This window comes from Simochromis diagramma, unplaced genomic scaffold (assembly GCF_900408965.1).
Source record: "Simochromis diagramma unplaced genomic scaffold, fSimDia1.1 OVJJ01000772.1, whole genome shotgun sequence".
Taxonomy (NCBI): Eukaryota; Metazoa; Chordata; class Actinopteri; order Cichliformes; family Cichlidae; genus Simochromis; species Simochromis diagramma.
Genome location: NW_024387190.1, coordinates 12,501 through 37,679, shown reverse-complemented (window position 1 = coordinate 37,679; position 25,179 = coordinate 12,501). Strand labels below are relative to the sequence as shown.

Genomic DNA, 25,179 nt, shown 5'->3' with positions numbered 1-25,179 from the left:
AATTATCAGTAAAAGGTTATAGAGTGTTTTCATAAGTACATAAGTCAGTAAAATTTTCCAGTACAATGGTCACATCCTGCAACTTCTCACTGAAATGGAAAAATGTTTCACAGACTGTTTTGAAAGGAGGCTACAAATGAAAGATGCAATAGTTTCTCCTCAGGGATGAGAACATACACTCTGTGTAGTTAACTGACATCCTCATCGAAGGTTCTAACCAGATGAAATGAACACCTGCTCAACAGTAAAAATACTCTTAGAGCTTAAATACTATCCAGCAACTGAGATCTGTTACAATAAGAAGGAAGCTGTCATTAATCAAAGTGTTTTCATGGGCATTCCTTGCTGGCCAGTAGGACGCTTGTAAAAAGGTACCACAGGGGCCTTTGATAAGAAGACAATTAGACAGAAAACAGCTGGATGAATTTCCTTTATTTTACCTTCTGTGAATTGATTACAATCTGACAGTGTTGAGAAGTAAGGAGAGCCAGTCACACTACTTTGATGTAAAGATTGGGATGGGTCTCACGGCCAAGTTGCATGACACCTGCTACAGACCTTCAAGAAAAATCTCCCCAATCTGAAAGAAAAGATAGATGAATGTTATCTTATGACTAAACTGCTGATATTTAAAATGCAAAAGACAAACATTCAAAAGGTCACAAAAACGATGAAAATATGAGACAATCTCAAACCTGAACATGAGGAGGGGCACTGAGCACGTATGTGATGGCACTGACGAGGTCTTTTGCTTCCAGAGACTATCAAAGAAGTTAAAAGTGCTTAATGACATTTTAGCTGAATAATCACATCAACAATTCTGTAGGAATTGTAGGAAATGAAGGAAGAATAATTTTACCTTATTTTAGTGTATACAGCAGCTGCTTTATCAGAATTATCTCTGTAGAGCGTGACACAAATTCTGTCTCCACAACGCCAGGAGAAATGCTCTGCAAAATGACATTATAATGAGGATTCTTCAAGAAGTACTCTGTGTGCATCTCATAACAGCTGACATTAGTGTTAAAGGTACTTTGGAGCTGGTTACAGTGTCTTTCAAAGGCTTACTGTGGCCCGGATATGAGTGTTTTCTGCACGCAGCTCCTGCCTCAGGCCCTCAGTCAGCGCAGTTACAGCATACTTGGTGCAGGTGTAGAAATGTCCGTCAGCATTAGCAAACACTTGATGACCGCACACACTGCAACAGAAGGCTATTTACAAGCTGCTAATCAAATCAGCATTTACCAACATATTCTGATTTGATCTCAGGCCTTAGTGTTACAACAACAATGGCAACAGTTACTATATAGTTTAACATCCCTCTCTTTTTGTCTGCTTATCTAATTTGGGGTTCTGGAGCCTCGGGTACAGCCTGGACAGGTTCCAAGTCTGTCACAGGGCTAACACAGAGACACAGACACGATTCAACTAAACTAACCCAACTAACTGCATGTCTTTGGACTATGTGGGAAAGTGAGAACTCCTGCAGACACAGGGAGAACATGCAAACTACACAGAGAAAGACACTGGCCAGATGCTGGATTTGAACCCAGAAGTTGTGAGATAACAGTGTTAACCAATGCATCACCGTGCTGTTGTGCTGTAACTTAACAGTTTCTATATAATTTATAATCACTTAGTTATAATACTACTACTAATAATACATTTTATTTGAAAGCACCTTTCAGAACACTCAAGGACACTGTACATGGTAGAATAAGAAAAGCAACATAAAAGCAAGAAGTTTACACAATCATAACAGCATAAGACATAAAACAAATTTAAAATAGCAGAGTGGAGAGGTTATGTGGGAAAAGCTATTTTGAACAAGTGAGTTTTGAGGTGGGACTTAAAAAGAGAGAAGGAAGAGATATTTCTTAAATCAGGAGGTAGGGAGAGAGAAAGGGAAGAAGAAGATCTCAGACATCTCAGACATCGAGATGGGGCGGTGATCTGAACCAGATAAGAGAGATATGGAGAAGAGAGATAATTAATAGCCTTAAATGTGTACAAGAGTATTTTGAAATTGATATGATATTTGACCGGGAGCCAATGAAGCTGCTGCAGGACAGGAGTGATGTGGTGGATAGATGGGGTCCTGGTGATAATACGAGCAGCAGAGTTCTGGACGCGTTGGAGCTTGTGGATGGATTTTTGAGTAAGACCAAAAAGAAGTGAATTACAATAATCAATCCGGGAAGTAACAAGGCTATGGACAAGAATGGCAGCGGCATGTGGGGTGAGAAAAGGACGGAGACGATTAATGTTGCGCAATTGAAAATATGCAAACCGAGTGACATTGTTAATGTGTGAATTGAAAGAGAGAGTACTGTCGAGGATGACACCCAAGCTTTTCACAGAGGAAGAAACGAAGACCGGCGAGTTATTGATAGTAACAGAGAAACTGTTGGTTCTGGATAATGTTGATTTAGTGCCTACCAAGAGAAGCTCGGAATTATTACTTATGTATGTATTTAATTTGATTTGGTTGGCCTGCATTTTTTCTTTGATGATTTTCACAGTAAACTCAAAAATCTTTTAGTTCTGAACTGATAGCTGTCCAATGAACGTGATATTAAGATGTCCCTTATGGTTTTAGGATACTGTTATTGACATTTTTAATTGGCTTTATTGGGCTATAGTGAGGGTTCTTAAATGGGGAGATCAAATGTGGTGCTGTGAAAAAAGTCCATTGTGCAGAGTTGCCAAAAGAATGACTGAATCATAAGATATTTGTATTATGATTAATCAATAAACTTAACAAGCATACCCATCACTGTCCATCAGTAAAATAAAACTGCACCTGTTTATGTTTATGATGTGCCCATCGTCCACATTTCTCTCTTTCATTGACTGATAAGCTTCACGTGCACAGATACACAGTGCAAGAACGTTCACCTGTAAGAAACCAGCAGTGAAATAAACAGTAAAGAACATTTTTGGAATCATCCATCCATCCATTCACTTCCGCTTATCTTCTTTCAGGGTCACAGGGGGCGCTGGAGCCTATCCCAGCTGTCTTAGGGCAAGAGGCAGGGTACACCCTGGACAGGGTCGCCAGTCTGTCGCAGGCTAACACACAGACAGAGACAATCATTCACACTACACATTCGCTCCGCATTTACACCTATTGGCAGTTTAGTATTTCCAATTACTAGGGATGCACCGATACTGGTATCGGGTATTGGCCTCGATACCACATTTTCTAAAGTACTTGTACTCGTTAAAGTCCCCCGATACCCGAGGACCGATACCACGGTCTGAGACCTGTCTATGTTTGAGCGGCATGTAAGGGGTTAATCACAGGCGTCGAGTGCCCGCCCCCAGGCCCCGGCTGCAGCTCAGAGCGGGAGAAAGCGAGGCGAGACATATCAGCTGTGTGGAAGTATTTCAAAGTGAATGAAGACTCGAAAACAAAGGCGGACTCCAAATTGTGCTCAGCGAAAATTGTCCAGAGGAGGCTCTAAAGGTAGCGCATTTAACACAAGCAATTTAATCAAGCACCTAAAATACCCAACACACAACGAGTACAAAGAGTTACCCACGCTTATTAGCACAGTGGAGCATAGCTGATGCTATAGCAGTGGGACGGAAAATAGTTGGGCATTTTAAACATTCCGCCTTAGCCTACTCCCGCCTCGAGGACATTCAAGGGACAGCTCAACCAGCCAATAAAGAGACTGCAGCAGGACGTACAACGCGTAGACGCGCTGAAACAGCATGCTCCAGTCCCTCATTGAGCAAAGCGAGTGCTGGGCGTGTATGTATCCGAGCACGAACTCCCTGACTATCTCACCGCTCACCAATGGGCTCTTATGGAGACGACTGTTGCCATCCTCGCCCCCTTTGAGAACTAACTAAAAAAGTGAGCAGCTACGACGCACTAGCCTCTGATGTCATCCCAGCTGTGACTGTGCTAGTGAGACTTCTAAACAGAGAAACAGACGAACAAATTTAAAATTAAATTTTGGTTTTTTATAATTATTTATTCTGTATATGTTGCACACAAGATGCTTTTCATTTTAAATAAATGTTCTTAATTCCAAACTAGTCCCTTGTTTGTTTGTTTTTTGTTAAATTATAGGACTAAAGCTGTTACCTGCAAATTTAAATCATGTTTTTTAAGTACTCGGTATCGGTATCATCAAGTACTGAAATGCAAGTACTCGTACTCGTACTCGTGTTTCCAAAAAAGTGGTATCGGTGCATCCCTACAATTAACCATTCCTTTAAATACTTTAATATGTAGTACACAACAACATATTACTGCATACCAACCATGACAATTTTTTTTCTAAAATAACGCTTACATCCCACATGTTTTTCCAGCCACTGGTTTTGCCATTTAGCAGCGCCTCTGGATGAGCCAAGCCAGCGTTGTTGATGCACACGTCCACGCCTTTGTGCTGCTCCTTGATCGTGGCGAACATGGACAGAATCTCCTGCTCTTTGCTCAAGTCACACTTGAAAGGCACCAAAACACCAGGGTGGCTGGCGCTCTGACACTCTGCTGCCAGTTTCTGAAAACAAAAAGCAAAAGATGATACCTTCATAGTCACCATTGCATTCAGATTCTTGTGGTAAAAATACTCTGGTAAAAGTTGAATTATCGATTAAACTCCTTTACTAAGATAAAAGAGAAAAATTCCAGGCTCTGAAATGAATTCAAAGCATAAAAAGTAAGAAGATAGGGACATTTCAATTATTTTGCAAAGGAAACATAACCTTGTACAACTTCAACATAATAGCAAAATTAGACATGGGAATGAAAATAATGAATATATGAGTATAGTCAGGGGCTAAAATGGGATTTGCAGATGTGAGAACCCTAAGATCACTGTAGTGGTTATAGGAGTGTGAGGAAATGAATCAAGAGTCACAATAGGCTCTATTGAGAGATCCAGCAGATTTTTTTCTCTACAGGCTGTGATCAGCTGACCTGTGCTGTGGCTGTTGACCCGAGGTTTACTGCTCTTTGTGGATTTACACAATTCATCAGTAGGTAAGTAAGTAAGTAAAGTAAGTAAGTCAAGTTTATTTATTAAGCGCTTTTCATAGACAGGTAGTCACATAGCGCTGCACAACAGATACGATACAATAGCAAAATGCACAATATACAAAATATACAGTTTAAATGTAAATTAAAAATATAAAAATGTAAAAAGCATTGGTCAACAGAAAGCTTGTTTAAACAGTACAGTTTTTAACTGTTTTTTTTTTTTTTTTTTTTATGTATGTAAGATATCATGTCTGACTTCTGTCTCCTATACTGCCAACATACTGTTTATAATTTTGTTTATTATACTGCATAGTACACAACTTGTATCTGGTATTGTGCAGCTCATTTTAACCCATGCATATTGACCAATATGTACAGCATAAATGATTATTGTAAAAACAAAAGTCTGTCGCTTGACAGCCATTATATGATGTCCACTTGACAGAGCTACATAACTGCATATTTGCATAACATTAAAAAGTCCTTTGCATTAGAGTTTTACATTAGTGTTTCTCTTCTGAAATCGAGTTTGTTATTTCAGAGCAAACCTGTATTTTCCCCACGTCCCTGGCGCAGCCCACCACTTTCATACCGAGCCGGACCAGCTCCACGGCTACAGCCGCCCCGATCCCGACCGAGGCTCCGGTCACCAGAGCCACTCTGCCCGCCAGCGCTCCATCACAGACAGTCGTAACCAGCTCACGCACCAAAAGTATGAAGAGAGGGACGTGCCAAGATAGATATCCCTGACAGAATTAGTTTCCTCTGCGTCGTGAGCGCGCACCAGGTAGGGAGAACGGATCCAGTTGACTCCGCCTCCATTCCAACCAAATTACTTGAAAATAGTAAGTAGTTACTATTACTTCTCCAAGAAGGTTATCCAGTTACTTTACTGATTACGTATTTTTAAAAGTAATTATTTCATTTTAAAAACATGATACACAACCTGAATACGTTATAAAGCAATAGACCTTTCAGCCCAATTAGATTTTTTTTCTGCATAATCCATCTAAAATTGGATCACTTGAAAAATCCTCTTTTAAAAATTGGTTTTATTATTTTTAATCTTTTAACTTTATGCACATTGAATCAAGCAAAAAGTGACATAATATGGAACAACCTATGACTTGAAGAAATTTGTGTAACATTTAAACCTATTTTGTGCACATTCAGGCATGTAAAAGAAACAATTTTTTTGGTGTTTATATTGTTTGTCTGTGATTTGGACAACCAAGCCTGTGCTCTCACGCAGGGGAAACAAATTCTGCCGGGGACAACTACCTTGACATGACTGCCACAATAAAAACTGAAGTGAGTGAGCTAATTAATTTGTAACATTCTGTGTAATATTAAGTATTGTGACCATTCGGCCTCTGTCAAGGATTTCCTCGCTAAGATTAGAGACAATATGGGAAGAATCAATAATTCCCCAGTCATGCTCTATACAGCAGCAAAGAGACATTTAACTTTCAGGGGGAAATGCTTTTTTAGGATGAGTCCTTCCATTTTGGACAAATGGAAAACTTGTGAAGGTCATCAGCATTTCATAGCTCAACAACCAAGAGGAAAGAAGGCGTGATTTGGTAATACTTTATTACCAGAATTGTGACTCGCAAATTAAGAACTTCTGAGGAAGTTGAATTTTTAATCATGAAAGGTTTGTTTTTTGGGGTTTTTTTTGTAAAATAAAAAACTACACCAAACATTGTTATTATATTGGATACAGAAACCCTGTTTTAACAATTAAACTTTAAACGGCCATTTTTGTGCACCAACTGATAGAAATGAACTTTTACACAGAGTCAGGTTTACAGAGTTATAATGGATGATGCATTGCAACTCACCGGTTTTATAGTAACATATAAACATAAACTGGCTGCCATCCCAGTTTCTTGGTCTCAGCTCAGCATGACACAGCAGAAAAAACTTCATTATTATTAATTTTATTATTATTATTATTGTTATTATTATTTGTGGCAGTAGTATTAGTATTAGAAGCATATCTAGAAAAGAACACTGTCCCTACTGTGAAACATGGAGGAGGCTCTGTTATGTTCTGGGGCTGCTTTGCTGCATCCGGCACACAGTGTATTGAATCTGTGCAGGGTACAATGAAATCTCAAGACTATCATGGCATTCTAGAGAGAAATGTGCTGGCCAGTTTCAGGTCATGGGTCTTGCAACAGGACAATGACCCAAAACACACAGCTAAAACACCCCAAGAATGGCTAAAAGAAGGACATTGGACTATTCTAAAGTGGCCTTCTATGAGCCCTATATATATATACACATATGTGTGTGTGTGTGTGTGTATATATATATATATATAAAAAACACCCAGCACGGTTTATCCTTCAAGCTCGGGTCCTCTACCAGAGGCCTGGGAGCTTGAGGACGATCTGATTTCCTCGTGTCAGCGTTGTTCCCACATCATCATAATTAATGTTGTTCCAGGTTCAACATTGCAAGTGACCAATCACCTTCTTGTGACGTCATTCCTTTGCGACTTCGAAATAACCGCCTTCGAGTATTTCGAAATACAAGTGAAGAAGCGAGAAACTGCCGCCTGTCCGCCGAATTTGAAGTCAATTCGCCTGTCCGCCGAATTTGAAGTCAATTTAGGATACTTTTCTTTAATAAATGGTAAGCATTATACATATGTTCCTCACTTGGCTTGCTGTTTGTTTGCTAGTGATAGGCTACTTGACGACAGCATTAGCTAACCAGTGTTACGGTAAGCATTATACACATGTTCCTCACTTGGCTTGCTGTTTGTTTGCTAGCGATAGGCTACTTGACGACAGCATTAGCTAACCAGTGTTCTCTAGACAGCGTTCCCCAACTTTTTGGGTGTTTTCGTGGCCCGGGGGTTGGGGTCAGGCAAAATTGCAGTAGCTTCCCTGATCATTTTACAAACATAAGTGAAGTCAAGTCAAGTCAACTTTATTTGTCAATTCTGCCACATGTACAGGACATACAGAGAATAGAAATTTCGTTACTCTCAAACCCTAGTGATTAAAAAATGCAAATAAAATAAGTAAAAGTAAAAATTTAAATAAATACAATACAATTTTACGTATATAAAAAAAAAAGCTATGCAATATACAATATACAATATTCAAGTAAGGAGGCATAGTAGTGCAAATAGGCAAATAGTGCAAATGGAGATTTAGTAGTTATGCGGTAAGAGATAGTGTAACAACAAAGTCTTATGAGGTAATGGCAGTCCAATGCTCCACAAAGTGACTGGTAACTGGTGCAGGCCAGTGAGTGAGTCAGAGAGTGTGTGTGTGTGTGACAGAGTTCAGTGAGACTGTGGAGGGGAGAGGGGGCAGAATCGGGAGGGAGTTAAGCTTCCTGGCAGCCTGATGGATGAAGCTGTCCTTCAGTCTGCTGGTTCTGGCCTGGAGACTCCGCAGTCTCCTCCCTGACGGCAGCAGCTTGAAGAAGCTTTGCATTGGGTGCGTGGGATCAGCCGCTATGCAAAGGGCTTTTTTAGTGAGACGGGTGCTGTAAATGTCCTGGAGGGAGGGGAGAGAGACACCAATGATCCTCTCTGCAGCCCTCACTATGCGTTGGAGGGTTCTATGACAGGACGCATTGCAGGCTCCAAACCACACAGTGATGCAGCTCGACAGGATGCTCTCGATGGTGCCTCTGTAGAAAGTGTACATGATGGGGGCTGGTGCTCCTGCTCTTCTTATGTTGCGGAGAAAGAAAGAGACGCTGCTGTGATTTCTTGGCCAGTGCTGTGGTGTGGTACGTCCAGGAGAGATCCTCTGTGATGTGCACACCCAAGAACTTGGTGCTGCTCACTCTCTCCACAGACGCTCCGTCAATGGTCAGAGGAGCATGTGGGTGTGCACTCTCCTGAAGTCCACAACAATCTCCTTCGTCTTCTCCACATTCAGAGAGAGATTGTTGTCAGCACACCACGTGGCCAGACGGTCTCACCTCACTTCTGTAGTCGGTCTCATCCCTGTTTATGCTAATGAGACCACCACATTTGTGTCGTCCCGCAAACTTGATGAAGAGGTTGGAGCTATATGATGGAGTGCAGTCATGGGTCGAGCAGAGTGAAGAGGAGTGGTGCTCAGCACACATCCCTGCGTGCCCCGTGTTTAAAAATGATGGTGCTGGAGTGTATTACTGCCGACCCCGTACTGCTTGAGGTCTTCGGTGAGGAAATCCAACAGCCAGTTGCACAGACACGCCCGGGGGTTGGGTCAGGCAAATTGCAGTAGCTTCCCTGATCATTTACAAACATAAGTGAAGAGAATTCTGGACTAAAATGCCTAGACTTATGGTTGTGTGCTGAATCTATGAAATTCAAATTTTTATTTGTCACATACACAGTCATACACAGTACGATATGTAGTGAAATCAAACTATCACCTGGAAACATAATTAACTGGTCCATAGCTGTGAAACTGGACAGGAGTTCTTGATTCTATGGAGATTAACAGTAATCCAGAAATTTACAAATTTGTCCAGGGACATCGTGTAAATGTTGTCCCAGGGACATCGTGTAAATGTTGTCCCTGGGACATCGTGTAAATGTTGTCCCAGGGACAAAGTGTAAATGTTGTCCCAGGGACATCGTGTAGATGTTGTCCCTGGGACATCGTGTGATAGCTTGTTAATAATGGAATGAAAATTATTGATTGTTATTAACTTGTGAAAAAGAAGTGTAACAAATCCACATGTTATGTTCTTTACACCCTTACAGAAACTGTGACTCCTTCACAATGTCAGGTAAATGTCAACTCATGTTGAATAATCAACCAATCAAGCCTTTTATTATCACATGCAATGTTACACGTACAACTGCAATGAAAATTTCACCCCCTTCTGACCATACATATATTGCGTAAACATCACATTGGGAAGACAGGTCGGAAACAGTTAGGAAGGTCAGAAAACAATTTAATTAATAGATGAGGGGAGAGGAGGAGAAAAAAGAACTACAACCAGACAAAGCTCCTAGAAGACTGAAATGGATGATGGTTGCAGCATGCAAAAAGAAAATGATATCTGTTGACTACAGCATATGCTTTCTCACAGATTACCTTGTGGAAGTAGCTGGACCAAACTCTATTGGTATTTCAAGTTTGAAATCCCTGTTTGACCAGACAAACATTTCAGATGAGGTACCTCTTGACATAAAAATCCTTTTATGTTGTCATAAAACTAATGTTAAATTCTGCTTTAAATACACTTTATTGTACAATTTACTTAATGAATCGTATTCTTTAGTTCTGTTTTTATTTATATGTATTTATTTATTTGTTTTATAAGGTAATAGATGGCCTAATCTATTTGCAGTGTGAGGTATGTTGAAAAGCTTGTTTGATCATAATGACATAGCATGTTTACGTTTTTTGTAATGTATTTGAAAACATAGGTGTATTTATGTTATTTTTATAGAATTTCCCTCACATTTATCCAATACCAAGCCAAATCACTGGAAAAATTTTGGATGGGTCCACAAGAGCACAAAGTGCATACTTTTTGAAGGTATGACTTGGACTGTGGTAACTATGTTCTTATCACAAAGGGTTTATAAGTTGCCACTATAAACAAACAGCATTTTCCAAAATTGAAGCCTTGTCAGAAGAACCTGAAAATACCTTTCTGAAACCTTTTCTGTGTAAAGAGTTGCTCAAAAGCAATGCACACAGATTAAAACATTTCTGTCTTGGCCAACTGATAAAGAACACCAAAAATTGAGTGGTGCATGTTGAGTCTGTGGTCTTGATTTGTTTTGTACACACTATAGAAATTAATTAATGTAAACAAAAAATGACACGTTCTATATGTTTGTGTATCTGCAGAATTAATTACAGGTCTCACCTGACAAGCTTTCGCAGTTTTGCAGTGTCATTCTTGACAGAAAAACATACTTGTCACATTCTTTTTATTTCCAGAAAAACATCTTTCAGAAGTTTTTTTTATATATACACACACACATATGTGTGTGTGTGTATATATACACACACATATATATATACATATATATATATATATATATATATATATAAAACACCCAGCACGCCCCTGCGGGCGGTTTATCCTTCAAGCTCGGGTCCTCTACCAGAGGCCTGGGAGCTTGAGGGTCCTGCGCAGTATCTTAGCTGTTCCCAGGACTGCACTCTTCTGGACAGAGATCTCCGATGTTATTCCCGGGATCTGCTGGAGCCACTCGCCTAGCTTGGGAGTCACCGCACCTAGTGCTCCGATTACCACGGGGACCACCGTTACCTTCACCCTCCACATCCTCTCGAGCTCTTCTCTGAGCCCTTGGTATTTCTCCAGCTTCTCGTGTTCCTTCTTCCTGATATTGCTGTCATTCGGAACCGCTACATCGATCACTACGGCCGTCTTCTTCTGTTTGTCTACCACCACTATGTCCGGTTGGTTAGCCACCACCATTTTGTCCGTCTGTATCTGGAAGTCCCACAGGATCTTAGCTCGGTCATTCTCCACCACCCTTGGGGGCATCTCCCATTTTGACCTCGGGACTTCCAGGTTATACTCGGCACAGATGTTCCTTTACACTATGCCGGCCACTTGGTTGTGGCGTTCCATGTATGCCTTGTTTCATTGCAGTGTTCTTGTTGCACTAAAGGATATTTATGTGCTGTGGAGAATATCCAGTACAACATATGTATATATGTATGTATATATATACGTATATATATACATACATATATACATATGTTGTACTGGATATTCTCCACAGCACATAAATATCCTTTAGTGCAACAAGAACACTGCAATGAAACAAATTTTCCTGAAAGTTTTATTAATTAGCGAAAATTATCAGTAAAATGTTATAGAGTGTTTTCATAAGTACATAAAGTCAGTAAAATTTTCCAGTACATTATGGTCACATCCTGCAACTTCTCACTGAAATGGAAAAAATGTTTCACAGACTGTTTTGAAAGGAGGCTACAAATGAAAGATGCAATAGTTTCTCCTCAGGGATGAGAACATACACTCTGTGTATGTCTAACTGACATCCTCATCGAAGGTTCTAACCAGATGAAATGAACACCTGCTCAACAGTAAAAATACTCTTAGAGCTTAAATACTATCCAGCAACTGAGATCTGTTACAATAAGAAGGAAGCTGTCATTAATCAAAGTGTTTTCATGGGCATTCCTTGCTGGCCAGTAGGACGCTTGTAAAAAGGTACCACAGGGGCCTTTGATAAGAAGACAATTAGACAGAAAACAGCTGGATGAATTTCCTTTATTTTATCCTTCTGTGAATTGATTACAATCTGACAGTGTTGAGAAGTAAGGAGAGCCAGTCATACTACTTTGATGTAAAGATTGGGATGGGTCTCACGGCCAAGTTGCATGACACCTGCTACAGACCTTCAAGAAAAATCTCCCCAATCTGAAAGAAAAGATAGATGAATGTTATCTTATGACTAAACTGCTGATATTTAAAATGCAAAAGACAAACATTCAAAAGGTCACAAAAACGATGAAAATATGAGACAATCTCAAACCTGAACATGAGGAGGGGCACTGAGCATGTATGTGATGGCACTGACGAGGTCTTTTGCTTCCAGAGACTATCAAAGAAGTTAAAAGTGCTTAATGACATTTTAGCTGAATAATCACATCAACAATTCTGTAGGAATTGTAGGAAATGAAGGAAGAATAATTTTACCTTATATTTAGTGTATACAGCAGCTGCTTTATCAGAATTATCTCTGTAGAGGCGTGACACAAATTCTGTCTCCACAACGCCAGGAGAAATGCTCTGCAAAATGACATTATTAATGAGGATTCTTCAAGAAGTACTCTGTGTGCATCTCATAACAGCTGACATTAGTGTTAAAGGTACTTTGGAGCTGGTTACAGTGTCTTTCAAAGGCTTACTGTAGCCCGGATATGAGTGTTTTCTGCACGCAGCTCCTGCCTCAGGCCCTCAGTCAGCGCAGTTACAGCATACTTGGTGCAGGTGTAGAAATGTCCGTCAGCATTAGGAAACACTTGATGACCGCACACACTGCAACAGAAGGCTATTTACAAGCTGCTAATTCAAATCAGCATTTACCAACATATTCTGATTTGATCTCAGGCCTTAGTGTTACAACAACAATGGCAACAGTTACTATATAGTTTAACATCCCTCTCTTTTTGTCGGCTTATCTAATTTGGGGTCTGGAGCCTCGGGTACAGCCTGGACAGGTTCCAAGTCTGTCACAGGGCTAACACAGAGACACAGACACGATTCAACTAAACTAACCCAACTAACTGCATGTCTTTGGACTATGTGGGAAAGTGAGAACTCCTGCAGACACAGGGAGAACATGCAAACTACAACAGAGAAAGACACTGGCCAGATGCTGGATTTGAACCCAGAAGTTGTGAGATAACAGTGTTAACCAATGCATCACCGTGCTGTTGTGCTGTAACTTAACAGTTTCTATATAATTTATAATCACTTAGTTATAATACTACTACTAATAATAATACATTTTATTTGAAAGCACCTTTCAGAACACTCAAGGACACTGTAACATGGTAGAATAAGAAAAGCAACATAAAAGCAAGAAGTTTACACAATCATAACACAGCATAAGACATAAAACAAATTTAAAATAGCAGAGTGGAGAGGTTATGTGGGAAAAAGCTATTTTGAACAAGTGAGTTTTGAGGTGGGACTTAAAAAGAGAGAAGGAAGAGATATTTCTTAAATCAGGAGGTAGGGAGAGAGAAAGGGAAGAAGAAGATCTCAGACATCTCAGACATCGAGATGGGGCGGTGATCTGAACCCAGATAAGAGAGATATGGAGAAGAGAGATAATTAATTAGCCTTAAATGTGTACAAGAGTATTTTGAAATTGAATATGATTTTGACCGGGAGCCAATGAAGCTGCTGCAGGACAGGAGTGATGTGGTGGATAGATGGGGGTCCTGGTGATAATACGAGCAGCAGAGTTCTGGACGCGTTGGAGCTTGTGGATTGGATTTTGAGTAAGACCAAAAGAAGTGAATTACAATAATCAATCCGGGAAGTAACAAGGCTATGGACAAGAATGGCAGCGGCATGTGGGGTGAGAAAAGGACGGAGACGATTAATGTTGCGCAATTGAAAATATGCAAACCGAGTGACATTGTTAATGTGTGAATTGAAAGAGAGAGTACTGTCGAGGATGACACCCAAAGCTTTTCACAGAGGAAGAAACGAAGACCGGCGAGTTATTGATAGTAACAGAGAAACTGTTGGTTCTGGATAATGTTGATTTAGTGCCTACCAAGAGAAGCTCGGAATTATTACTTATTATGTATTAATTTGATTTGGTTGGCCTGCATTTTTTCTTTGATGATTTTCACAGTAAACTCAAAATCTTTTAGTTCTGAACTGATAGCTGTCCAATGAAAGTGATATTAAGATGTCCCTTATGGTTTTAGGATACTGTTATTGACATTTTTTAATTGGCTTTATTGGCTATAGTGAGGTTCTTAAATGGGGAGATCAAATGTGTGCTGTGAAAAAAGTCCATTGTGCAGAGTTGCCAAAAGATGACTGAATCATAAGATATTTGTATTATGATTAAATCAATAAACTTAACAAGCATACCCATCACTGTCCATAAGTAAAATAAAACTGACACCTGTTTATGTTTATGATGTGCCCATCGTCCACATTTTCTCTCTTTCATTGACTGATAAGCTTCACGTGCACAGATACACAGTGCAAGAACGTTCACCTGTAAGAAACCAGCAGTGAAATAAAACAGTAAAGAACATTTTTGGAACATCCATCCATCCATTCACTTCCGCTTATCTTCTTTCAGAGGTCACAGGGGGCGCTGGAGCCTATCCCAGCTGTCTTAGGGCAAAGAGGCAGGGTACACCCTGACAGGTCGCCAGTCTGTCGCAGGGCTAACACACAGACAGAGACAATCATTCCCACTACACATTCGCTCCGCATTTACAACCTATGGGCAGTTTTAGTATTTCCAATTAACTAGGGATGCACCGATACTGGTATCGGGTATTGGCCTCGATACCACATTTTCTAAAGTACTTGTACTCGTTAAAAGTCCCCCGATACCGAGGACCGATACCACGGTCTGAGACCTGTCTATGTTTGAGCGGCATGTAAGGGGTTAATCACAGGCGTCGAGTGCCCGCCCCCAGGCCCCGGCTGCAGCTCAGAGCGGGGAGAAAGCGAGGCGAGACATATCAGCTGTGTGGAAGTATTTCAAAGTGAATGAAGACTCGAAAACAAAGGCGGACTCCAAATTGTGCTCAGCGAAATTGTCCAGAGGAGGCTCTAAAGGTAGCGCATTTAACACAAGCAATTTAATCAAGCACCTAAATCCCAACACAACACGAGTACAAAGAGTTTACCCACGCTTATTAGCACAGTGGAGCATAGCTGATGCTATAGCAGTGGGACGGAAAATAGTTGGGCATTTTAACATTCCGCCTTAGGCCTACTCCCTGCCTCGAGGACATTCAGGGACAGCTCAACCAGCCAATAAAGAGACTGCAGCAGGACGTACAGACGCGCTGGAACAGCATGCTCCAGTCCCTCATTGAGCAAAAGCGAGTGCTGGGCGTGTATGTATCCGAGCACGAACTCCCTGACTATCTCACTGCTCACCAATGGGCTCTTATGGAGACGACTGTTGCCATCCTCGCCCCCTTTGAGGAACTAACTAAAAAAGTGAGCAGCTACGACGCACTAGCCTCTGATGTCATCCCAGCTGTGACTGTGCTAGTGAGACTTCTAAACAGAGAAACAGACGAACAAATTTAAAATTAAATTTTGTTTTTTATAATTATTTATTCTGTAATATGTTGCACACAAGATGCTTTTCATTTTAAATAAATGTTCTTAATTCCAAACTAGTCCCTTGTTTGTTTGTTTTTTGTTAAATTATAGGACTAAAGCTGTCAGGGTCCTGGGACTGGGCGACCCAGGATCCCTGGGCAGTCATGGACCTGTGTATTATTATGTATTTTTGGTGTCGTTTCCCCTTCTCTGTCATGTACATATGTGTGTTTCTCTGTGCTGTGTCTCAGTTCTGTGTCCCCACTCATATGTTAGGCGAGGTATGGGTGTGTATGTCTGCGGGTGTGCCTGGAGGATGGAGCTCGGCACCTGCAGGCCTGAGGGGTGTGGCCCTGAGGAGGGACTGGCCACACTACCTGCCGCTGATCAGGTGGCTCCGTCGGGGGGAGCCTACTTAGGAGAGTCTTGAGCCTCCCACCGACGCGGATCATTGCATGAGAACTACACGTTAGTCTTCTGTTTCAGTTCAGTTAAGTTAGTGTGCGTTGTATGCCCGCAGTTGTATGTGGTCCTGACGCTGCGTCTATTGTTTCCCCACAGGAGGAGCGTGGAAGACACGAGAGCAGCGAGCACCGGGGGGGGGTGCTGACACAGGAGCGGAGAGCCAAAGACACGGACTATTCACGGAGAGACACAACACGGGAGTCTGGGAAAACACGGGGATTTATTGTTTACTTTGTTGCACACTGTAAATAAAACACACTGTTTATACATAGAGCACCGCGCCTGGGTCCATCCTTCCCCACACATCCCCCTGGTCTGCCAAGCCAGACCGTGACAGAATGATCCCGCCCCGTATGGACCCAGCGGTCTCCGAGGAGAGGCTCAGGAGGGAGATTACGGGACAAAGTGTACCGCATGTGTGAATTATGGTGGGAGAAGCCTGCGGAAGGTTTGCGTCACGCCGTGGAGAGGCAGCTGCAGGAGATGCTTTTTCAAATCCCCCTGGCTGGTGGACTCCCTTAATGCGGTGGTCCTGGACTTCCTGCTTTCCACCCTCCACCTCCACTCTCCTCCTCAGGCTGCCCACCAGCTCGGACGCCGGTGGATTCACTGCCTGAGGACGCCGGCCCCGACGTCAACACGGAAACGACGTTCGCGCCGCCGGCGTTCCCTCACCTCAAGCCACATCCACAGACATCTCAACCAGCCGGCCGAGGTGAGTCATATGGACAATTTCATCGTCACTTTCACCTCTACTGTTTACTCCGGGGCTATGTTTATACGGTCAGCTGCCCAGCCGGTAGCTGAAGCGCTGCCCGCAGCCCAGCTGGTCGCTGTACCACAGCCAATCGCCCAGCTAGTAATCCAGCCGTCACCTGCTGAATCATCCCCCGCGACATCTACCTCACCGCTTACCGTTTCATCCTGTTCACCATCCACATCACCCGCTCAGCCTTCTTCTCCACCAGCAGCGGCCTCCATTCCACTACCCACTCCAGCGGCCCTGTCCGGAGAGAGCGACCTCACACGCGTCCAACGCCTGTTTGACTGGGTGACTCACACCACCAACACAAGGCAAGAGTGGTGGGGTTAAACGCCATCGAGGCGATCCTGGAGGGAAATCCCTACCTCGGCCAGCTCAAGGGAGTTTCCGCCTGCCTTCGCACCCTGCGTAAAGCCCGGGGGGTAGTGCCAGCTCGGGAATCCACAGACTTCGTCCAGCAGCTACGGGAGCTCAGCATGCCCGAGCAGGAGCTCAGCATGCCCGAGCAGGAGCTCAGCATGCCCGAGCAGGAGCTGGAGGAGCTCGCGCTGCCGGAGCAGGAGCCCGGCGAACCTGAGCTCGGCGAGGAGCCCGGCGAGCCGGAGGAGCTCAGCGAGCGGGAGCCGGAGCTCGGCGAGGAGCCCGGCGAGCGGAAGGAACAACCGGCGCTGCCAGCCGAGGAGGAGCTCGGCGAGCCAGGGGAGCCCGCACCGCCAGCTGCGGAGCTAGGCGAGCCGGAGCAGGCACTGCGAGCCGGAACGGCTCAGCGAGCGGGAGCAGCTCAGCGAGCAGGGGCAGCTCAGCGAACCACCAGCAGAGGAGCTCGGCGAGCGGAAGGAACAACCGGCGCTGTCAGCCGAGGAGGAGCTCGGCGAGCCGGGGGAGCTCTCGCTGCCAGCGGCCGAGGAGGAGCTCTCGCTGCCAGCGGCCGAGGAGGAGCTCTCGCTGCCAGCGGCCGAGGAGGAGCTCTCGCTGCCAGCGGCCGAGGGGGAGCTCTCGCTGCCAGCAGCCGAGGAGGGACCCGCTCAGCTTGAGCCGGAGGTCAGCGAACCGGAGGGGACCTCCACGTCTGGCGCGGCCTCCACGCCATCCACCGTCCTCTGCATCCACGTCAGCGACCAGCGCGTCATGAAACTGTGTACCACACCTCGCTGTTGCTCACCGGGAGGCGCAGCGCCGCCACTGGACCCGTGGCAGGCCGCCTGGGGAGCAGCGCCGCCGCCGTCGGACCCGGGGCAGGCTGCTGGAGGAGCAGCAGCGCCGCTACCGCCACTGGGATCCCGGGCAGGCCGCTGGGGAGCAAGTGCCGCCGCCGTCGGAACCCGGGGCAGGGCCGCCGGAGGAGCAGCAGCGGCGCTATTGCCACTGGATCCCGGGCAGGCCGCCTGGGGAGCAGCGCCACCGCTACTGGGCCCGGGCCTCGCCACCGGAGGGGCAGCAGTGGCTGCCGCCACTGGAGCAGTGGCAGACCCCCAGAACTGTTTTTTTCTGCTGTTGCCGGACCCGTGGCCCGTCCGCCGGAGCTGCAATGTCGCCACCATTGGACTCGAGGTAGGCCCCCTGAACTCTTTTGTTATGTTGATGAGCCGCCTGAGACTGTTTTGTAGCGTTTTTTTCTTTTTGTTGCTCCGCTGCGGGATGCGCGGTCGCCTCTGGGACGTGACCTTGGGGGGGTTGTTTTGTTTTGGTTCTGCCCTCCGTCCTGGACCTCCCGCCGCCCGCCCTGGGTTGGTTGTACTGTTTTTGGTTTGTGTTTTTTGGGTCGTCGGGTGCCGACCCTTAGAGGGGGGGGTACTGTCAGGGTCCTGGGGCTGGGCGACCCAGGATCCCTGGGCAGTCATGGACCTGTGTATTATTATGTATTTTTGGTGTCGTTTCCCCTTCTCTGTGCATGTACATATGTGTGTTTCTCTGTGCTGTGTTAGTCTGTGTCCCACTCATATGTTTAGGCGAGGTATGGGTGTGTATGTCTGCGGGTGTGCCTGGAGGATGGAGCTCGGCCACCTGCAGGCCTGAGGGGTGTGGCCCTGCGGAGGGGACTGGCCACACACCTGCCGCTGATCAGGGCTCGTCGGGGGAGCTACTTAGGAGAGTCTTGGAGCTCCCACCGACGCGGGATCATTGCATGAGACTCCACGTTAGTCTTCTGTTCAGTTCAGTTAAGTTAGTGTGCGTGTATGCCCGCAGTTGTATGTGTCCTGACGGCTGCGTCTATTGTTTCCCCACAGGAGGAGCGTGGAAGACACGAGAGCAGCGAGCACCGGGGGGTGCTGACACGGGAGCGGAGAGCACAAAGACACGGACTATTCACGGAGAGACACAACACGGGAGTCTGGGAAAACACGGGGATTTATTGTTACTTTGTTGCACACTGTAAATAAACACACTGTTTATACATAGAGCACCGCGCCTGGGTCCTCCTTCCCCACACATCCCCACGGTCTGCCAGCCAGACCGTGACAAAAGCTGTTACCTGCAAATTTAAATCATGTTTTTATTAAGTACTCGGTATCGGTATCATCAAGTACTGAAATGCAAGTACTCGTACTCGTTTCCAAAAAAAGTGGTATCGGTGCATCCCTACAATTAACCATTCCTTTAAATACTTTAATATGTAGTACACAACAACATATTACTGCATACCAACCATGACAATTTTTTTTCTAAATAAACGCTTACATCCCACATGTTTTTCCAGCCACTGGTTTTGCCATTTAGCAGCGCCTCTGGATGAGCCAAGCCAGCGTTGTTGATGCACACGTCCACGCCTTTGTGCTGCTCCTTGATTGTGGCGAACATGGACAGAATCTCCTGCTCTTTGCTCAAGTCACACTTGAAAGGCACCAAAACACCAGGGTGGCCGGCGCTCTGACACTCTGCTGCCAGTTTCTGAAAACAAAAAGCAAAGATGATACCTTCATAGTCACCATTGCATTCAGATTCTTGTGGTAAAAATACTCTGGTAAAAGTTGAATTATCGATTAAACTCCTTTACTAAGATAAAAGAGAAAATTCCAGGCTCTGAAATGAATTCAAAGCATAAAAGTAAGAAGATAGGGACATTTCAATTATTTTGCAAAGGAAACATAACCTTGTACAACTTCAACATAATAGCAAAATTAGACATGGGAATGAAAATAATGAATATATGAGTATAGTCAGGGGCTAAAATGGGATTTGCAGATGTGAGAACCCTAAGATCACTGTAGTGGTTATAGGAGTGTGAGGAAATGAATCAAGAGTCACAATAGGCTCTATTGAGAGATCCAGCAGATTTTTTTTCTCTACAGGCTGTGATCAGCTGACCTGTGCTGTGGCTGTTGACCCGAGGTTTACTGCTCTTTGTGGATTTACACAATTCATCAGTATGTAAGTAAGTAAGTAAAGTAAGTAAGTAAAGTTTATTTATTAAGCGCTTTTCATAGACAGGTAGTCACATAGCGCTGCACACAGATACGATAAATAGCAAAATGCACAATATACAAATATACAGTTTAAATGTAAATTAAAAATATAAAATGTAAAAAGCATTGGTCAACAGAAAGCTTGTTTAAACAGTACAGTTTTTAACTGTTTTTTTTTTTTTTTTTATGTATGTAAGATATCATGTCTGACTTCTGTCTCCTATACTGCCAACATACTGTTTATAATTTTGTTTATTATACTGCATAGTACACAACTTGTATCTGGTATTGTGCAGCTCATTTTAACCCATGCATATTGACCAATATGTACAGCATAAATGATTTATTGTAAAACAAAAAGTCTGTCGCTTGACAGCCATTATATGATGTCCACTTGACAGAGCTACATAACTGCATATTTGCATAACATTAAAAGTCCTTTGCATTAGAGTTTACATTAAGTGTTTCTCTTCTGAAATCGAGTTTGTTATTTCAGAGCAAACCTGTATTTTCCCCACGTCCCTGGCGCAGCCCACCACTTTCATACCGAGCCGGACCAGCTCCACGGCTACAGCCGCCCCGATCCCGACCGAGGCTCCGGTCACCAGAGCCACTCTGCCCCGCCAGCGCTCCATCACAGACAGTCGTAACCAGCTCACGCACCAAAAGTATGAAGAGAGGGACGTGCCAAGATAGATATCCCTGACAGAATTAGTTTCCTCTGCGTCGTGAGCGCGCACCAGGTAGGGAGAACGGATCCAGTTGACTCCGCCTCCATTCCAACCAAATTACTTGAAAATAGTAAGTAGTTACTATTACTTCTCCAAGAAGGTTATCCAGTTACTTTACTGATTACGTATTTTTAAAAGTAATTATTTCATTTTAAAAACATGATACACAACCTGAATACGTTATAAAGCAATAGACCTTTCAGCCCAATTAGATTTTTTTTCTGCATAATCCATCTAAAATTGGATCACTTGAAAAATCCTCTTTTAAAAATTGGTTTTATTATTTTTAATCTTTTAACTTTATGCACATTGAATCAATCAAAAAGTGACATAATATGGAACAACCTATGACTTGAAGAAATTTGTGTAACATTTAAACCTATTTTGTGCACATTCAGGCATGTAAAAGAAACAATTTTTTTGGTGTTTATATTGTTTGTCTGTGATTTGGACAACCAAGCCTGTGCTCTCAACGCAGGGGAAACAAATTCTGCCGGGGACAACTACCTTGACATGACTGCCACAATAAAAACTGAAGTGAGTGAGCTAATTAATTTGTAACATTCTGTGTAATATTAAGTATTTGTGACCATTCGGCCTCTGTTAAGGATTTCTTCGCTAAGATTAGAGACAATATGGGAAGAATCAATAATTCCCCAGTCATGCTCTATACAGCAGCAAAGAGACATTTAACTTTCAGGGGGAAATGCTTTTTTAGGATGAGTCCTTCCATTTTGGACAAATGGAAAACTTGTGAAGGTCATCAGCATTTCATAGCTCAACAACCAAGAAGGAAAGAAGGCGTGATTTGGTAATACTTTATACCAGAATTGTGACTCGCAAATTAAGAACTTCTGAGGAAGTTGAATTTTTAATCATGAAAGGTTTTGTTTTTTTGGGGTTTTTTTGTAAAATAAAAAACTACACCAAACATTGTTATTATATTGGATACAGAAACCCTGTTTTAACAATTAAAACTTTAAACGGCCATTTTTGTGCACCAACTGATAGAAATGAACTTTTACACAGAGTCAGGTTTACAGAGTTATAATGGATGATGAATTGCAACTCACCGGTTTTATAGTAACATATAAACATAAACTGGCTGCCATCCCAGTTTCTTGGTCTCATCTCAGCATGACACAGCAGAAAAAACTTCATTATTATTAATTTTATTATTATTATTATTGTTATTATTATTTGTGGCAGTAGTATTAGTATTAGAAGCATATCTAGAAAAGAACACTGTCCCTACTGTGAAACATGGAGGAGGCTCTGTTATGTTCTGGGGCTGCTTTGCTGCATCCGGCACACAGTGTATTGAATCTGTGCAGGGTACAATGAAATCTCAAGACTATCATGGCATTCTAGAGAGAAATGTGCTGGCCAGTTTCAGGTCATGGGTCTTGCAACAGGACAATGACCAAAACACACAGCTAAAACACCCAAGAATGGCTAAGAGAAGGACATTGGACTATTCTGAAGTGGCCTTCTATGAGCCCTATATATATATATATACACATATATGTGTGTGTGTGTATATGTATATATATATATATATATATATATATATATATATATATATATATATTAAAAAAAAAAAAAAAAAAAAAAAAAAAAAAAAAAAAAAAAACCCAGCATGGTTTATCCTTCAAGCTCGGGTCCTCTACCAGAGGCCTGGGAGCTTGAGGACGATCTGATTTCCTCGTGTCAGCGTTGTTCCCACATCATCATAATTAATGTTGTTCCAGGTTCAACATTGCAAGTGACCAATCACCTTCTTGTGACGTCATTCCTTTGCGACTTCGAAATACCCGCCTTCGAGTATTTCGAAATACAAGTGAAGAAGTGAGAAGCCGCCTGTCTGCCGAATTTGAAGTCAATTCGCCTGTCCGCCGAATTTGAAGTCAATTTAGGATACTTTTCTTTAATAAACGGTAAGCATTATACATATGTTCCTCACTTGGCTTGCTGTTTGTTTGCTAGTGATAGGCTACTTGACGACAGCATTAGCTAACCAGTGTTACGGTAAGCATTATACATATGTTCCTCACTTGGCTTGCTGTTTGTTTGCTAGCGATAGGCTACTTGACGACAGCATTAGCTAACCAGTGTTCTCTAGACCAGCGTTCCCCAACTTTTTGGGTGTTTCGTGGCCCGGGGATTGGGTCAGGCAAAATTGCAGTAGCTTCCCTGCTCATTTTACAAACATAAGTGAAGTCAAGTCAACTTTATTTGTCAATTCTGCCACATGTACAGGACATACAGAGAATATAAATTTCGTTACTCTCAAACCCTAGTGATTAAAAAATGCAAATAAAATAAGTAAAAGTAAAAATTTAAATAAATACAATACAATTTTACGTATAAAAAAAAAAAAAGCTATGCAATATACAATATACAATATTCAAGTAAGGAGGCATAGTAGTGCAAATAGGCAAATAGTGCAAATGGAGATTTAGTAGTATGCGGTAAGAGATAGTGTAACAACAAAGTCTTATGAGGTAATGGCAGTCCAATGCTCCACAAAGTGACTGGTAACTGGTGCAGGCCAGTGAGTGAGTCAGAGAGTGTGTGTGTGTGTGACAGAGTTCAGTGAGACTGTGGAGGGGAGAGGGGGCAGAATCGGGAGGGAGTTAAGCTTCCTGGCAGCCTGATGGATGAAGCTGTCCTTCAGTCTGCTGGTTCTGGCCTGGAGACTCCGCAGTCTCCTCCCTGACGGCAGCAACTTGAAGAAGCTTTGCATTGGGTGCGTGGGATCAGCCGCTATGCAAAGGGCTTTTTTAGTGAGACGGGTGCTGTAAATGTCCTGGAGGGAGGGGAGAGAGACACCAATGATCCTCTCTGCAGCCCTCACTATGCGTTGGAGGGTTCTATGACAGGACGCATTGCAGGCTCCAAACCACACAGTGATGCAGCTCGACAGGATGCTCTCGATGGTGCCTCTGTAGAAAGTGTACATGATGGGGGCTGGTGCTCCTGCTCTTCTTAGTTTGCGGAGAAAGAAGAGACGCTGCTGTGATTTCTTGGCCAGTGCTGTGGTGTTGTACGTCCAGGAGAGATCCTCTGTGATGTGCACACCCAAGAACTTGGTGCTGCTCACTCTCTCCACAGACGCTCCGTCAATGGTCAGAGGAGCATGTTGGGTGTGCACTCTCCTGAAGTCCACAACAATCTCCTTCGTCTTCTCCACATTCAGAGAGAGATTGTTGTCAGCACACCACGTGGCCAGACGTCTCACCTCACTTCTGTAGTCGGTCTCATCCCTGTTGCTAATGAGACCCACCACCGTTGTGTCGTCCGCAAACTTGATGAAGAGGTTGGAGCTATATGATGGAGTGCAGTCATGGGTCAGCAGAGTGAAGAGGAGGGGGCTCAGCACACATCCCTGCGGGGCCCCCGTGTTTAAAATGATGGTGCTGGATGTATTACTGCCGACCCGTACTGCTTGAGGTCTTCCGGTGAGGAAATCCAACAGCCAGTTGCACAGTGAGGTGTTGAGCCCCAGCTGGACCAGTTTTTGAGTGAGCTGTTGGGGGATTATAGTGTTGAATGCTGAACTGAAATCTATGAACAGCATTCGAACATATGAGTCTTTTTGTCCAGGTGTGTGAGTGCTGAGTGAAGTGCAGTGGAGATGGCATCATCGGTTGAGCGGTTTGGCCGATACGCAAACTGGAAGGGATCCAGGGAGGGGGGCAGGAAAGTCTTGATGTGTTGCATGACTAGTCGTTCGAAGCACTTCATCAGGATGGGAGTGAGTGCAACAGGACGGTAGTCATTAAAGCAGGAGGGAGATGACTTTTTTGGAACCGGAATGATTGTGGTGGCTTTAAAACATGTGGGGACGACAGCCTGGATGAGTGATATGTTGAAGATGTCTGTGAAGACATCAGTGAGTTCCACTGCACAGTCTCTCAGTACACGACCAGGAATATTGTCAGGACCCGGAGCTTTTCGTGCATTGATCCTGCTGAGGGATCTCCTCACGCTGTCCGGGGACAGAGTCAT

At 43.6% G+C, this 25,179-nt stretch overlaps 1 long non-coding RNA gene and 2 pseudogenes across 2 annotated transcripts; 1 reads left to right on the top strand and 2 right to left on the bottom strand.

Annotated features, from left to right (window-relative positions):
* Positions 1 to 331: 331 nt before the first annotated feature.
* On the bottom strand, positions 332 to 5,693 carry LOC120745191 (annotated as a pseudogene).
* A 3,636-nt stretch (positions 5,694 to 9,329) lies between these two features.
* Positions 9,330 to 10,516, top strand: LOC120745195. 2 transcript variants are annotated; one of them, XR_005698582.1, is made up of 4 exons: positions 9,727 to 9,754; positions 10,064 to 10,149; positions 10,298 to 10,330; positions 10,427 to 10,516. It is a non-coding gene; the product is annotated as an uncharacterized LOC120745195 (long non-coding RNA). The 2 variants fall into 2 exon arrangements; XR_005698581.1 differs by having other exon boundaries at positions 9,330 to 10,149.
* Positions 10,517 to 11,942: 1,426 nt separating this feature from the next.
* On the bottom strand, positions 11,943 to 21,301 carry LOC120745193 (annotated as a pseudogene).
* Between the last annotated feature and the right edge of the window lie 3,878 nt (positions 21,302 to 25,179).